We start from the raw sequence: 13,874 nt of genomic DNA on the forward strand, positions 1-13,874 counted from the left end.
AAGAAGTAAGTTTAATCCAGGAGAGAACCTTAAAGGTAATTTTACATTAACTTTTTAAATTTTCAAAATTATTGTTAACTTTTTAAATTTGCAAAATTATTGTCTTCAGTATTTTTTGTATTTTAGCCAAGCAAAATTATTTAATCAAGAAAACTGTTTATGACAAATTACACAGTTGTTTATTTTTTTAAAAGATTTTATTTATTTATCAGATAGAGATCACAAGTAGGCAGAGACACAGACAGAGAGAGAGGGGGAAGCAGGCTCCCTGATGAGGAGAGCCTAATTCGGGGCTCGCTGAGATCATGACCAGAACCAAAGGCAGAGGCTTTAACCCACTAAGCCACCCAGGCGCCCCAACAAATAAAAAGTTATTAAAAGGTGGGATGAAGGGCACCTGGGTGGCTCAGTGGATTAAAGCCTATGCCTTCAGCTCAGGTCATGATCCCAGGGTGCTGGGATCGAGCCCCGCATCAGGCATTCTGCTCAGCAGGGAGCCTGCTTCCCTTCCTCTCTCTCTGCCTGCCTGTGATCTCTCTGTCAAATAAATAAATGAAATCTTAAAAAAAAAAAAAAAAAAGGTGGGATGAAGACTTGCTTTTCTGACTCCTATGCATGTGGTCTTTCTACTATAACAAAATTACAGCCCGTGAGTACATAATATCAGTTCTGGAAGACACTTTAGTGTGGCTTATTGAATTTTCCAAAGATATTTGTGATAGTAATTCCCAAAACACATGTTCTTTTGCAATGTAACTTGCCATTCCCCCATCAATGGGTGGGGTGGACATAGTGTCCAATCAGGTCATGTCATGGAGATAGGAAACACATGCTTCCCTTTTTACTGGTGATATATAATATCAATAAGAGCTAATAAACAAATACTTTGTTCATTTACATCTTCACATTATTCTAAGAAAGACTTAAGGCAGCTAGATATATTTTATGGTGTTTCCACTTGAAGTCCTCAAAATGTACACTTCACTGAGCCTATTTTTCCAAAGAGGTGCATTCTTAACATAATCTCTTCTTATTGCTTCAGCAACTCCCTTTCAGAAATCTCTTCTTTCAAAGTTATTGTTTATTTTTATTTTTTCTGTCTATTCAGTTCTTTGTGTGTATGTGATAATCCCAGTATAGTTAACTCAGTGTTATATTAGTATCACATGTATAATATAGTGATTCAACAGTTCCAAGTATTAGTCAGTGCTCATCAAGATAATTGTACTCCCAATCCCCTTCACTTATTTTACCCGTTCTCCACTCACCTGACCTTTGGCAACCATCAGTATATTCTCTGTATTTAGGAGTCTATTTTTTGTCTGTCTCATTTTTCTTCTGTTCATTTGTTTTGTTTCCTAATTTCCACATATGAGTGAAAATATATGGTATTTATCTTTCTCTGACTGACTTACTTCAGTTAGCATTATACCCTCTGGATCTATCCATGTTTTGCAAATGGCGAGATTTCATTCTTTTGTATGGCTGAGTACTATTCCTTTCAAGAGTTATACCTGCCATTTTAGCAACAAAGTATCTAGCACAATTAGTCTCATGAGTTGACTGAAATGCTCACATCAAACCATATATATAGTAATGTCTCCAGGTCTACTAGTCAGAGGCTTGTGCAAGGAGTGATAGGATATATTTTCAAAGCAGAAAATAGTTTTTTTCTGAATTGCAGTCTCTGAGAAGTAGTGGGCAGACTTCAGGGAGGGATGTAAGTAGAAAAGAGTAGGGTGAAAGTAATCCATCTCTGTAACTCATTGATTAGCCTCAGGTTTTGTGACTTATTGCTTACTTGATGTTAAACATGGTGCTCTGAACTAAAAGGCATAGTTTTATTCTATCTATAGCCTCTAATATAATTTCTTTTAATTTTAGTTTGTTCCTTTGTGACTACTGGTATTCAAAAATCCTGGAAAAACCTGAAGAATTTAAAAAGGGTCAAAAATGGGATCCTACAACTTTATAAGCCAGACTAGCTCTTTATTTCCACTTTTATATTTTTAAAAAATTATCTGTATTTAGTGAGAAATTCAAACATTGCCAAGGAGAACACATCAAAGCAATGCCCACTTCTTATCTCTAGTCCTTTAGTTTCTTCTCCAAAGTCAACCTATTTTCTAATTTTTGTGTAGTATATATATGTGTGTGTGTGTGTGTGTGTGTGTATATACAGAGATATTCTAGATTTGTCAAACATGTATGTACATATTTATACCTTTTTTGTCCATTTAGTAAGATATGATTTCTGCTACTGTATGTTTTGTTTTTTACAGCTAGTTTTTAAAATAAAGTTTGGTCCATACAAGTCCATATTTCAAGCAACACTTGTATAGTGTTCTATCATATACCTGCATGATGATTCATTTCATTGCTTTTTTTTTTCTTAAGTAGGCTTGTGGGGCTTGAACTCTCAAAATCCTGATATCAAGAGTCTGATGCTTAAACAACTGAGCCACCCAAGTACCCTCATTTAATTGCTTTCTATTGGTAGATACCTTAGAGTACATACCAACTGATAAATGGGACTTTAAAGTTTGAAGTTGTGAAAATGCAACATAACTTCCAAGTCTGTAAGTGAATTAGACAAAACACCACAAGGTGGGAATACCAGGTCATAGAAGTCTATCTCTGAGACACCCACAGAAGTTGATTCTGTGGGTCTGTGCGTCTATGTGACTGTATTTCTGTGCCTCTCCTTGTCTTTTTCCAGTTGTCGTGGTTTCTTTCTGTCTATGCATTTCTATTGCAAACATTCCTAATCCTTAATCCTTTCTTCGTATTTCACCGTTAGGTGGATACACTTTAGAATTTAAGCGTGGAACAGTAAAAAGCACTGTGAGTGAACCTAGACTGAGCTCTGGTCCTGCTACTAATCAGATCTTAGACTTTTTCTCTTTATAGCCTTACTGTCTACATTTAAAGGCATTGAAGTTCCCATTTGTTGAGCAAAATAATCTCTAAGGCTCTCTTTTCTACAATTCTATACATTAATTAGTTTATCTGCTTATTCACTCCATCATCTAATAAATTTTGAGTATTTACTATTTACTAGATAATGTGGGAAGCACTAGTAGGAGTGGGGCGGGGATACAAAGATACATGAAACCCTTCCTAGTTTCCACTCAACCTAGTGAAGAGTGCAAGCAGAAACACGTAACTACATGGTGAAGAGTAGCAAAATGTGCCAACCCAAAATTTGCCTCTTTGGCACTTAGATTATTTTGAGCTGATTGTTTCGAGAAACAGCAGACCCAGGACAAGCTCTGAAAACAGTATAAGTTATCCTTTTGCAAGGGAACTTCACATCTATAAAATAAATCTCCATTTGTAAGGGTGTCTCTCTCTGTGTACCAAGAACAGAAGGATGACACTAAATCACTAGAGAATCTTATTAATGGAGAAAGCACAGATTTAAATTTGCATAACAAATCTTGGCCTTGTTTACTCCTGCTTTTCCTGGTAACCTCTCATAATTGGCTTCTTCTCCACCCCACCTCCCTAACACATACCCCTTTCTTTCTTTTGTCTATAGTGGAAGATGATTTCAAGCTGGTGGTTTAGGCCACCTCAGGGAGTTATTCATTTTTCCCTGTATATCGCCCATGTACAAATGAAGCGTACATATTAATAAACTTCTGTGATTTTTCTCTTACTAGTCCATCTTTTATTATAGCAGGTCTCAGCCAAGAATTCAGAAGGGTAGAGGGGAAAGTGTTGTTCTTCCCCTACATTTGCTTATAATTACACTTATTAAACAGAATTTTAAGCTCCTGCTTACTAATTTAAAAAGTGGAGCAATAGAATAGTTATATGCCTCTTTTTAAAATTTCTTTTTTTCTTACTATAATTCAGCTAATATTTTCCGAGGACCATTTGGCCCTCAAGAGAAACAAACAAGCAAGCAAAAAACCCCTTTTTTTTCCTGAGGTATTATTTTAAAAGAAAAAGTGCTCTACATACCAGATAGCTTCATTTTTTTAGTGATTCTTTTCAATTTCTAGTCAAATATTATAATTCATATGCTTGTTAATTGGAGGCAGCAGATGCATGTCTCACCCTGATTAATAAGGGATGGATAGTGCACAAAGCACAGATTGAACCCTAGACTGGTTATGAGGGAGAGACTTAATTTGTCACTGACAAAAGGCAGAGTGAGAATCAGAGATCTGGAGTTCCCTGAGGCTCCGAACTATATAGGAGCACAGGGGCAAGAAGCCAGAATTGGAAAGAGAAAAACACCATTTTTATGGAAACAGTAAAATGAAATGTCTCCTTGGAGCCTTGCTCCATTTCAAAATAAATACAGAGAATCTGCTTAGAGTTATTTGCAGGCTTCTCTCCCATCAAGCCCGTGCTTACTAACCTATATCAGATTCTTTAAAAAATATTTTTTAAATGGTAGATACTTAATTGGAAAGTTAACATTTGCAGACAGGAAACAATGTTACCCAATTTATAAAGAGGTGTTGATAATTAAAATGTGAGTGGGATGACATTTAACAGCCCACTGGCTGAAATGTCATTAATAATTTAATTCATATGATTTTTTTATTGTTGTTTAGTTTTGTTTTTCTGTGAAAAAGGAAGCACCATGAAAATGTCCTGCTAAGCTTCAAGGCTGTATTTATTTCTGTAAGCAAGATGACTAATCAAATTAAAAATAAAATTGCATCAAATCATGGATCCAGTTATAAGAACAAAAGTAATACTTATATCTTATAATCTTTAATATTTAAATGATAACATATAATATACAGTTAAGTCTTATATAAATATATCACCTTTCTGAGCCTCAGTTTTCCCACCTATAAGGGGAAATAATTAGTGTAATATAAATATATACCTGATTGGTTTTTTATGAGAAATAAATAAAATAAATAATTTTAAATACTTATAGTTGTGCCTGGGTCAATTCTTTTTTAAATTACTAGGTGATCTTCAAGGGCTATGGAATCCGAAGACTATAGTTTCAAGGCAGAGAAACAAAGATGAATATGACTAATAAATGGGTGTAACTTTCAAGGTTTGCATAAATTAAAATTTAGATGCATTATTCTGCTGAGAAGAGCTTAAGGAATTCCCTCTATAATTTATTTCCAAGGAATTAATAATCTACACACTGTTGGGGGTGGATTCTGAGCATATGGAAAAATTTCTATACTTCCTTTTAAAAATAAATTACATATATTTGGTCAAATAAAAATATTGTTATATTTACTATATTGCACAGATACCTTTAAGTATCAGTTTTTAACATGACTCCATTAAAATCAAGCCTCAAGTGCACTGATGCATTTTGCCAAATAACTCCAGTTCTTTCTCCTTAGCAAATGATAGGACAGAGGATCTTAGTAGAAACTGATAGATTCAGAGAGAAGCCTTGTTTAGGAGCTTCTTCAAACTTAGCAACAAAAACCCAAATACAAAAAAACCTTCTGGAAGTGTTCTCCTATCGCTTTTTCATGGTTATTAATTCGACTCACCTTTGTCTGAATTCTGAACTTTGCCCAGTGGTGTTCCTTCCTTCCATCTCACTAGCCCCAGTCTTCTCCCCTCTTTCTTCTTTTTCCTACCTTTCTCCCTCCCTCAGTGAAAAGAGCAGTATGGAACTTCCCTCTAGAGACCTTCCACCTCAAACAGCCATATGGGTTTAATGTATAATGCATGAGAAGCAGCATGAGCTGCAGATGAATCCAAAGAGAAGCCTTCAAGGCTGGGCTCAGGAGGCATTCCTCAATAATAATTAGAAAATCAAACAGCATCTTACTGTTGTTCTAGTCATTTCATTGCAGTGTAATTACCCTGGCTCAAATAGAGCTAGGAGAGTGATATATTGCTATGATACAACCTTCTCAACATAATTACTGTGCAAATTCACTTATTCATTAGTAATGGGTTCACTGTCCTCAGAATCTCCTACTTAGACTTGACTGGAAACGTCAGTTTTTTATGGACACTTTTCTAACTCGAGCAGTGTCCCTAAGGTCTCTGGCAGAGACAAAAACTATGTGATGCTTAATTTGGATGTGAATTTTCAGTATTTTATAAAAGGGAACTATCTGGGGAGAAGCAGACCAGGTCAAGGCTCTGGCATGGTCTTGAGGTTAGTAACATCAACTTTTGAGAGATGTCCTTTCTCTTACAAATACTAGGAATAGTAATTGCAATCAAGACTTGACTTTCTACTCCACCGCTATATACAAGATTTTTGCATGTAGTCTAGGACTTTTTAAAAACACAAAAACCTAAAAAGTAGTAGAATGTGGACATATTTATTGGGTACTTGATATGTGTGAAGGTAGCAGAATATACCACCTCAAAATATGCCACCTTGGCATAAGGATTATTTTGAGGTAAAGGCCATTGAGAGTGAGCAGATGTAGGAAAAAGCTCTAAATACTGGGCACAGGCTTTCCTTCTGTAAAGGAAGTTGTAAAGATGTCTCTCTCTTCCCAGTGCCAGGCAAAAGAGCACTCTTAACAAGTAGGCAGCACTTAAATCTGCATTAAAAAATTAATTAAACAATATTTGTTAACCAAATTTTTCCTAGTTACCTTCTCAGAACTTGCTTCCTTCTCCCAGAAGTCCCAGACTCCTTTTCCTTTGCTTAGCCTAAGATGATGTATAAGCCCGACTTCTAAACACTCCTTTGGGTTACTTATCACTCAGTGATCTCATGAGTACATGTGATAGGCACATATTGATGAAGTTCTGTTTCTTGTTTATCTGCCTATAGCCAGTCTAGTGCATAGGGCTCCAGTTGGAGGACCTAAAATGGGGAGAAGAAAATATTTTTTTTCCCTTCCCTACATGTATAAAGAATTCTTAGTAAGTTCAAAAAGGAGGAAAGAAGGAAGGAAGGGAGAGAGGGAAGTAGGAAGGAAGGAAAGAAGGAAACAAGGAAAGGAGGGAGTAAGGGTGGGAGGGAGGAAGGGGGGAGGAAAAGAGGGAAGAAGGAAAGAAGGAAGGTATTTCTCCAATGAATCAGTGTGCCTGACTTCACTTTTTACGTCTGCAAGGACAGCTCTATAATTCTTTGGAAAACCTTGCAGGAGATACATTATTTATTTGAAGAAATTAGTCAAGGTGTTTGCAAAGGTGAACAAAGGCAAGCCTGGTGCATAATGATATAGGGTCTAATTCATCTGATTTACATAGGACCTGTAGTCAAAGCTCATGAGTATTTTACATATGAAGATATATGCATAATTACTTCATAAGGTTCCAGGGCAAGGCCTTTGATAAAATTATCAGAATATTTTATAAAAGAGAGAAAACAACATTAAAAAAAAAAAGCACGGTTTCATTAAGTTGGAAGGAAGTTTAGATGGTGTAGACTTACAGAATCATTAAACTTAGCTCATGCAGGATCCTAGACAATAGATAGCCTGATCCTCTTATTAGAGAACTGAGAACCAGGTTATGCACCAAACATTACATGGGCTCCAGTGGGCAGACAGACTCTGCTTGAACACCTCAGTGACAGCTCACTTTTCTTGTGGCTACTACCCATACATTTGAGTGTCTTAAATTGTTACACATATTTCCCTTTAGCAAAGTTTAAATTCCTTCTTTCTTAGAAGCAAATCACAAAACAATGCATTGTTTTATCCGGGCTCTAACAGACCACTTTAACATTTTTTTTGGTACATTTTAGCATTTAATTAGCACAATGATGTTTTGATGTTGCAGCACAAATCAATGGGAAACAATAGATCCTTTATGGGTAGTGTAAGAAAAACTGGATTTCTATACAGATGGAGGAACTAACAACATACACCAGTTAAATATTTGCCTGTGAAAAATGGATGTAAAAAAGGAGTAGAAGACAATGAAGAAGAATACTTTTGTGAGTTAGGGACTAGGAAGGTTTCTTTTTTTAAATAAAACTTTAAAATTATAAAACATATGAGGAAAACATATTTTTGTCAGAATAAAGGATCTATTCGATGAAGGACATCACAAAGATAATGTATAGATAACAGAATGGTAAAGGGGGAAAGGTTTATAATATCTCCAACTGATCAGGGATTAATATCTAAAATGTAAAAGGAATTTTTGCAAATTAACAGAAAGAGGACAGAAACCCCAATAAAAACGTGCATAAGATCTGAAAAGAAATTTACAAAGAGATGCTCAAATTCATCATGGGTAATGCTAACAACACAAATCAAAAGGATAATGAGGTATCATTTTATCATTTATCATTTACCATTTTATACCTATACCTCTGGCAATCATTAGAAAATTAGGTAGTACAAAGTATTGACTAGGTTGTAGTGGTAGAATAGTCCATATTTATTGCTAGTGGGGAGATAAAAGTGAGGGAGCCATTCCAAAGAGTGATATAAACTGACCTACTCAAAATAATTTTTCTTATACCTTATGTCTAAACTATTCCTTTCCTCAATATACATTCCCAGGAAGGTCTCACACCAATCCATTAAGTGGCATATACAAGGATATTCATTACTGCATTATTTGTGGTGGAGCAGTTGAACCAATCTGGGGGTCCATCACTGGGAGGACAGATAATAGAAAGTGGTGGGTATATACCATGGGTTACTATGTAATGGTTAGAAACAATGAATTCTGTTCATGTCGCAAATATGGATGAATCTTAAAAACACGGTGCTTAGAAAAGTAATAAAAATATGAGTAACACAAAAAATTATGTACCTAAATGAATCCTCTATTTGAACTCATTATTTGAATTCATTCATCCAAAACAAGCAAAATGACATTTTCATAATAAGACATACAATCAAAAAGAAATACATTGAACAGAATGGAATGACTGCCTGGAGAGGAAGTAGTAAATGTAAGGCAGGTAAGAGCATAAAAGGAACTAAATGAATAAAACAAAGAGAGGCCTTTTTTTATGACCAATGTTAACACATCAGGAGCTATGGACCCTGATTAACTCGATCCTCTGCACCTGAGAGTCAAGGAAAAAGGCTATCTTTTAACAATGACCTTGAAAGAGCCCAAAGGGCCTTTTGAATCATCCCAGAAATCATTAATGTGTTTAGGATCAGTGCAATTTTATTGTACTCCAAATATTTGGCATTATGATACAGTGTATGAATATGGGCGACTTATTTTAAATTATTTGAAAATGTTTAAGCTAATCAAATATTTTGGTGAACTGTGAAGTTTTCTTAAATAGGTAGTTTAGGAAGAAAAAAAGCTACAAACTTGCTAAAAAATGCTGAACATTTATTCCTGCCACCTCACTACACAATTTTCACTGTTTTGCACTTCTAACCTTACCTGCACTTCTAACCTCTCTTTGGTCTTCATTATGTGGTAAAAGCCCCAAAGCTATTGTCTGTCATCTTTTTTTCCTTTTGTATCCTTGCTGTTATTTTTTTTAAGCCATTATGAAATAACATCTTCTCTAAATTACTTCCTACTCAGGAACAGAAGTAAAAGCCCGTGGGTAATTGACAGCATGAGTTTAGGGCAGGCTTAGTGGGTAAGTAACCTATATGCTTGCACATGCTTTGTAGTCACCATCTCAAAATCCTTAAGGATTTTCTTTAATAAGGATCCCCAGATTATGCACTGGACTCTCAAATTATGTAGCCAGTTCTGCATAAATAGACACAGAACGCACTTTATTTAACAACTTACGGAACATCTCTTGAAAACTAGGCACTGTGCTAGGGCTGACAACTCAAAGGTAAATAAGGAACTGCTTCTCTCTTTATGGGCTCATCATAACATGGGAGGCACACATATGAACAGTTAATTTACAGAGCAGTATGTATCCATAACTGTGAAAGCCTGCTTCAGATGAACATATTTTTATTTGAGAGGTATGGGAGTTAAAAATGAACAAAGGGGCTAGAAATATTTGTACCACACCAATACATAGACTCAAATGGATATCAGAATTAGTTTTTTTAAAGCATAAGGGAAATAAATCGTTCCTATCTGGTAATGCTGTACAATCCATTTGGAAATAACACCTAATGTTATTTCAAGCAGAATCTCTGAAATGTCAAGCTACTTAGCTTTTGCTTTTTAACTAAATAGTGATTTGGTTAGCAAAGAAAAACTGGGTCCAGCTTTACTGGCTTCAGTGCGCTTTGTGACTTGTGTTCTTCATTCATTCCATTTTCTTTCTCTCTTTTTACCTTTTCTTTTTAACCTTTGACCCCAGCCTCTGGCAATCACAAATCTGTGCTTTGAGTTCTTTTTTGATTCCACATATAAGAGAGATCATATGGTATTTATCTTTCTCTGATTTATTTCACTTAATCTGATACTATCCGGGGTGATCCCTACTTTTGCAAATGGTCAGATTTCATTCTTTTTTTTTAAATGGTTGAATAATATTACATTGTACACATATGCACCATAGTTTCTTTTTCCATTCATATAGTGATTGATACTTAGGTTAGGACATCTTGGCTATTGTAAGTAATGCTGCAATGAACACAGGGGTACATATATATAGTCAAGCAAGTGTTTTCATTTTCTTCGGGTAAAAGCCCACCAGTGGAAATCCTGGATCATATGGTAGCTCTAGAATTCTCATTTTTTTGAGGAGTCTCCAGGCCGTTTTCTGCAGTGCCTGTACCAGCTTACATTTCTACAACAGCGTACAAGTGTTCTCTTTTCTCCACATCCTCACCAACACTTGTTATTTCTTGTCTTCTACCTTCTTTTTTTTTCCCTTTTTTCCCTACAGAGGCATTTTCTTTTTTCTAAAGAGAGAGAGTGCAAAGGCAGGGGTGCACAGAGGAGGGAGGGAGAGAGAGAGTCTTAATCAGTCTCCACGCCCAGCACAGAGCCTGACACAGGGCTGGATTTCACCACCCTGAGATCATGACCTGAGCCAAAAATCAAGTCAGACGTTTAACTGACTGAGCCACCAAGATACCCCTATTTCTTGTCTTTTTGAGAATAGCCATCTTAATAGGTATGACATGATATCTTATTATGATTTTGATTTGTATTTCCCTGATGATGAATGGTGTTGGACATCTTTTCATTTACGAGTTTTGGCCATCTGTGTGTCTTTTTTGGAACATTATCTATTTCTGCCCAGTTTTTAATCTGATGCTCCTGATTTTATTTACCAGATGACTCCTTTTTTCTTTTGCTTTCCTGGAAAACTGTGTATCTCGGCTTCAGTTCTGAATAACTTTGCCAAGTTAAGTATTTTTGATTGGAAGTGTTTTTTCTTTGAGCACTTTGAATGTATCTTGCTACTCCCTTTCAGCCTGCAAAATGTCTACTAAAAAATCTGCTGGTAGTCTTATGGGGGTTCTACAGTACATAACAAGTTTGATGTTTTTATTGCTGCTTTTAATATTCTTTAACTTTTGACATTTAGTTAACAATGTATCTTGATGTGGGTCTCTTTGGGTTCAATTTATTTGCAAATCTCTGGGTCTCTAGGATCTGGATGTCTGTTTCATTTCCGGGGTGAGGGCACTTTTCAGCCATTGTTTGTTCACAGAAGATTTCTGCCCCCTCATTCTTCTTCTTTGTAATGTTATGCAAATGTAGTCCCTTTGATGTTGTCCCGTAAGCCTCTTAAGGTTTATTTCATTCTTTTCTCCTTTTGCTACTTTGATTGAATGAGTTCTAGCACTTTGTCTTTTAGTTGACTCATTTCTTCTGCTTCATTTAGTCTGCTGTTGAACCTCCATTAGTGTATTTTTCAGCTTAATTATTGTATTCTGAACCTCTATGACTTTTTTTTAAAGATTTTATTTATTTATTTGACAGAGATCACAAGTAGGCAGAGAGGCAGGAAGAGAGAGAGAGGAAGGGAAGCAGGCTCCCCGCTGAGCGGAGAGCCTGATGCAGGCTAAATCCCAGGACCCTGGATCATGACCTGAGCTGGAAGGCAGACACTTAACCCACTGAGCTATCCAGACGCCCCTTAACCTCTGTGACGTTTATTATGTACTTTCTTATATATTTTTCATCTCTTTATTGAAGTTGTCACTGTGTTTATGCATTCTTCTCCCCAGTATGGTGAGCATTTTTATGACCATTACATTGAACATTTTATCAGGTAAATCACTTCTCTCCATTTTATTAAGACTTATTTCTGAAGTTTTATCTTACTCTTTCACCTGGAACATATCCCTCTGTTTCTTCATTTTTCTTCATTCTGAGTTAGTTTCTATACAGTCGATGAAACAACCACCTCTTCCAGTCTTGGAACAGGTGGCCTTATATCGGAGATAAACTTTGACATTTAACCCTGCCCTCACTCTTTGTTTTCTCTGAAACCTTTGTGCTGTCCAAGGAGCCTATTATATCCTATTATATTTTTAATAGCTCCCAGTAGTTGAGGATGGGCCAAGACCTGCCAATGTCCCTAAGGGTAGGATCTTAGCACCCAGTCAAGTCATTTGAAAGCCATACCCTTCAGCAGTAGCTTTTAAAAGTATGCAAAAATATCTATTACTGTGGGATTGCTAGTGTAAGCCTCACTGCCCAGGTGATCTGGCGGTGTTCTCTAGGTTGCAGTCACAAAAACTGGGGCTCCAGTTGAGCACATAAGCTCTTTTCTGGGAGATACTGGCAAGCTGGAGCAAGGCAGAGGTACCAGTTCAATGTAGTGACACAGGAAGATCCTGAACTTACCTCCTCCTCTAGACAAAGTGTTTAGGTACATATAAAAGAATATCTTCTGAAAAAAAAGGGGGGGGGTAGGTGAGGTGTGCATAGGTGGCTTCGTCAGCTGGGCATTTTCCCTGGGCTGAGGTCATGGTCCTGGGGTCCTGGGATCAGGCCCCACACTGGGTTCCCTACTCAGCACGGAGCCTGCTTCTCCCTCTGCCTGCTGCTCCCCCTACTTCTGCTCTCCTTTTCTCTCAGTCCCTGTCAAATAAATGAATAAAATATTAAAAAAACCAAACACACAAAAACCCTAAATGTACCCTGAGTGACAACTACACACCAGAGAAACAAGAAGAAAACCACATCAAAATGGGTAGGAGTGGCTGGGACAGAGTCTTGCTTTAAACTACACCACCAGCCTGGCAACCCATAACTTCAAAAAAATCTCAAAACTGAGAGCTTTTTCCTAAGAAGAGGGTTTGAATCCCACACTGAACACCTCAACTTTTAGGACCTACATCAGAGAGACAAGCCCCCAAAACATCTAACTTTGAAAACAAATAGATCTCATGTCCTGAGACCCACAAAATTGTAGCAATCTGGGAGACAGCTCTTAAAGGGGCTGCATGGTCAGACCTGCCCTCTCCAGGGCCCAATTCAGAGGTAGCTGATTATATCCAAGCTTAAAGTGAAGAAGGCTCACTTGCTTATATTAAAGCACAAGCCTTAGGACCAGGCATCTAATTTAGTATACCTATCTAGGAGACTACTAAAACACTTTCCGGGGAGAGAGATCCAACATCCGTTGGATGCCATCTTGATGTTTTCCCTTTCTCATGTTCCAGAGCATCAGTATCTCCTGGAAGGGAAGTTTTACATGTGTCTGGTGCCCTAGTCTTTGTGGTTTCTACCTAGGGGACACTGTTAGCTGCCTGGCTCTGGAAACCAGGGGGGCTGGCGTTCCTGGTCCCATGGAACTGTAATAACTGGTGCTACTCAGAAAGGAGTTCATACCTCTGTCTGGCACCCCAATTTTTACAGTTGCTACCAGGGGATATCTCCCCATCACCTGATTCTGGCAGTCAATGGGGCTTATGCTAATGGGTCCCATAGGACTGTTATCACTGGAGAAAGAGTTCTTAAACAGCTACCACCCCAGGACAGAGCAAAAGGCAACAGACCTAAGAACTGTCTTACTGTGAAGAAGGCTAATCATCCTGGCTGTGGCCTGAGGGGCAGGCTTCTAATTAAGTACTCACTGAGGGGCTGACTGG

This window comes from Martes martes, assembly GCF_963455335.1.
Source record: "Martes martes genome assembly, chromosome: 5".
NCBI classification, from domain to species: domain Eukaryota; kingdom Metazoa; phylum Chordata; class Mammalia; order Carnivora; family Mustelidae; genus Martes; species Martes martes.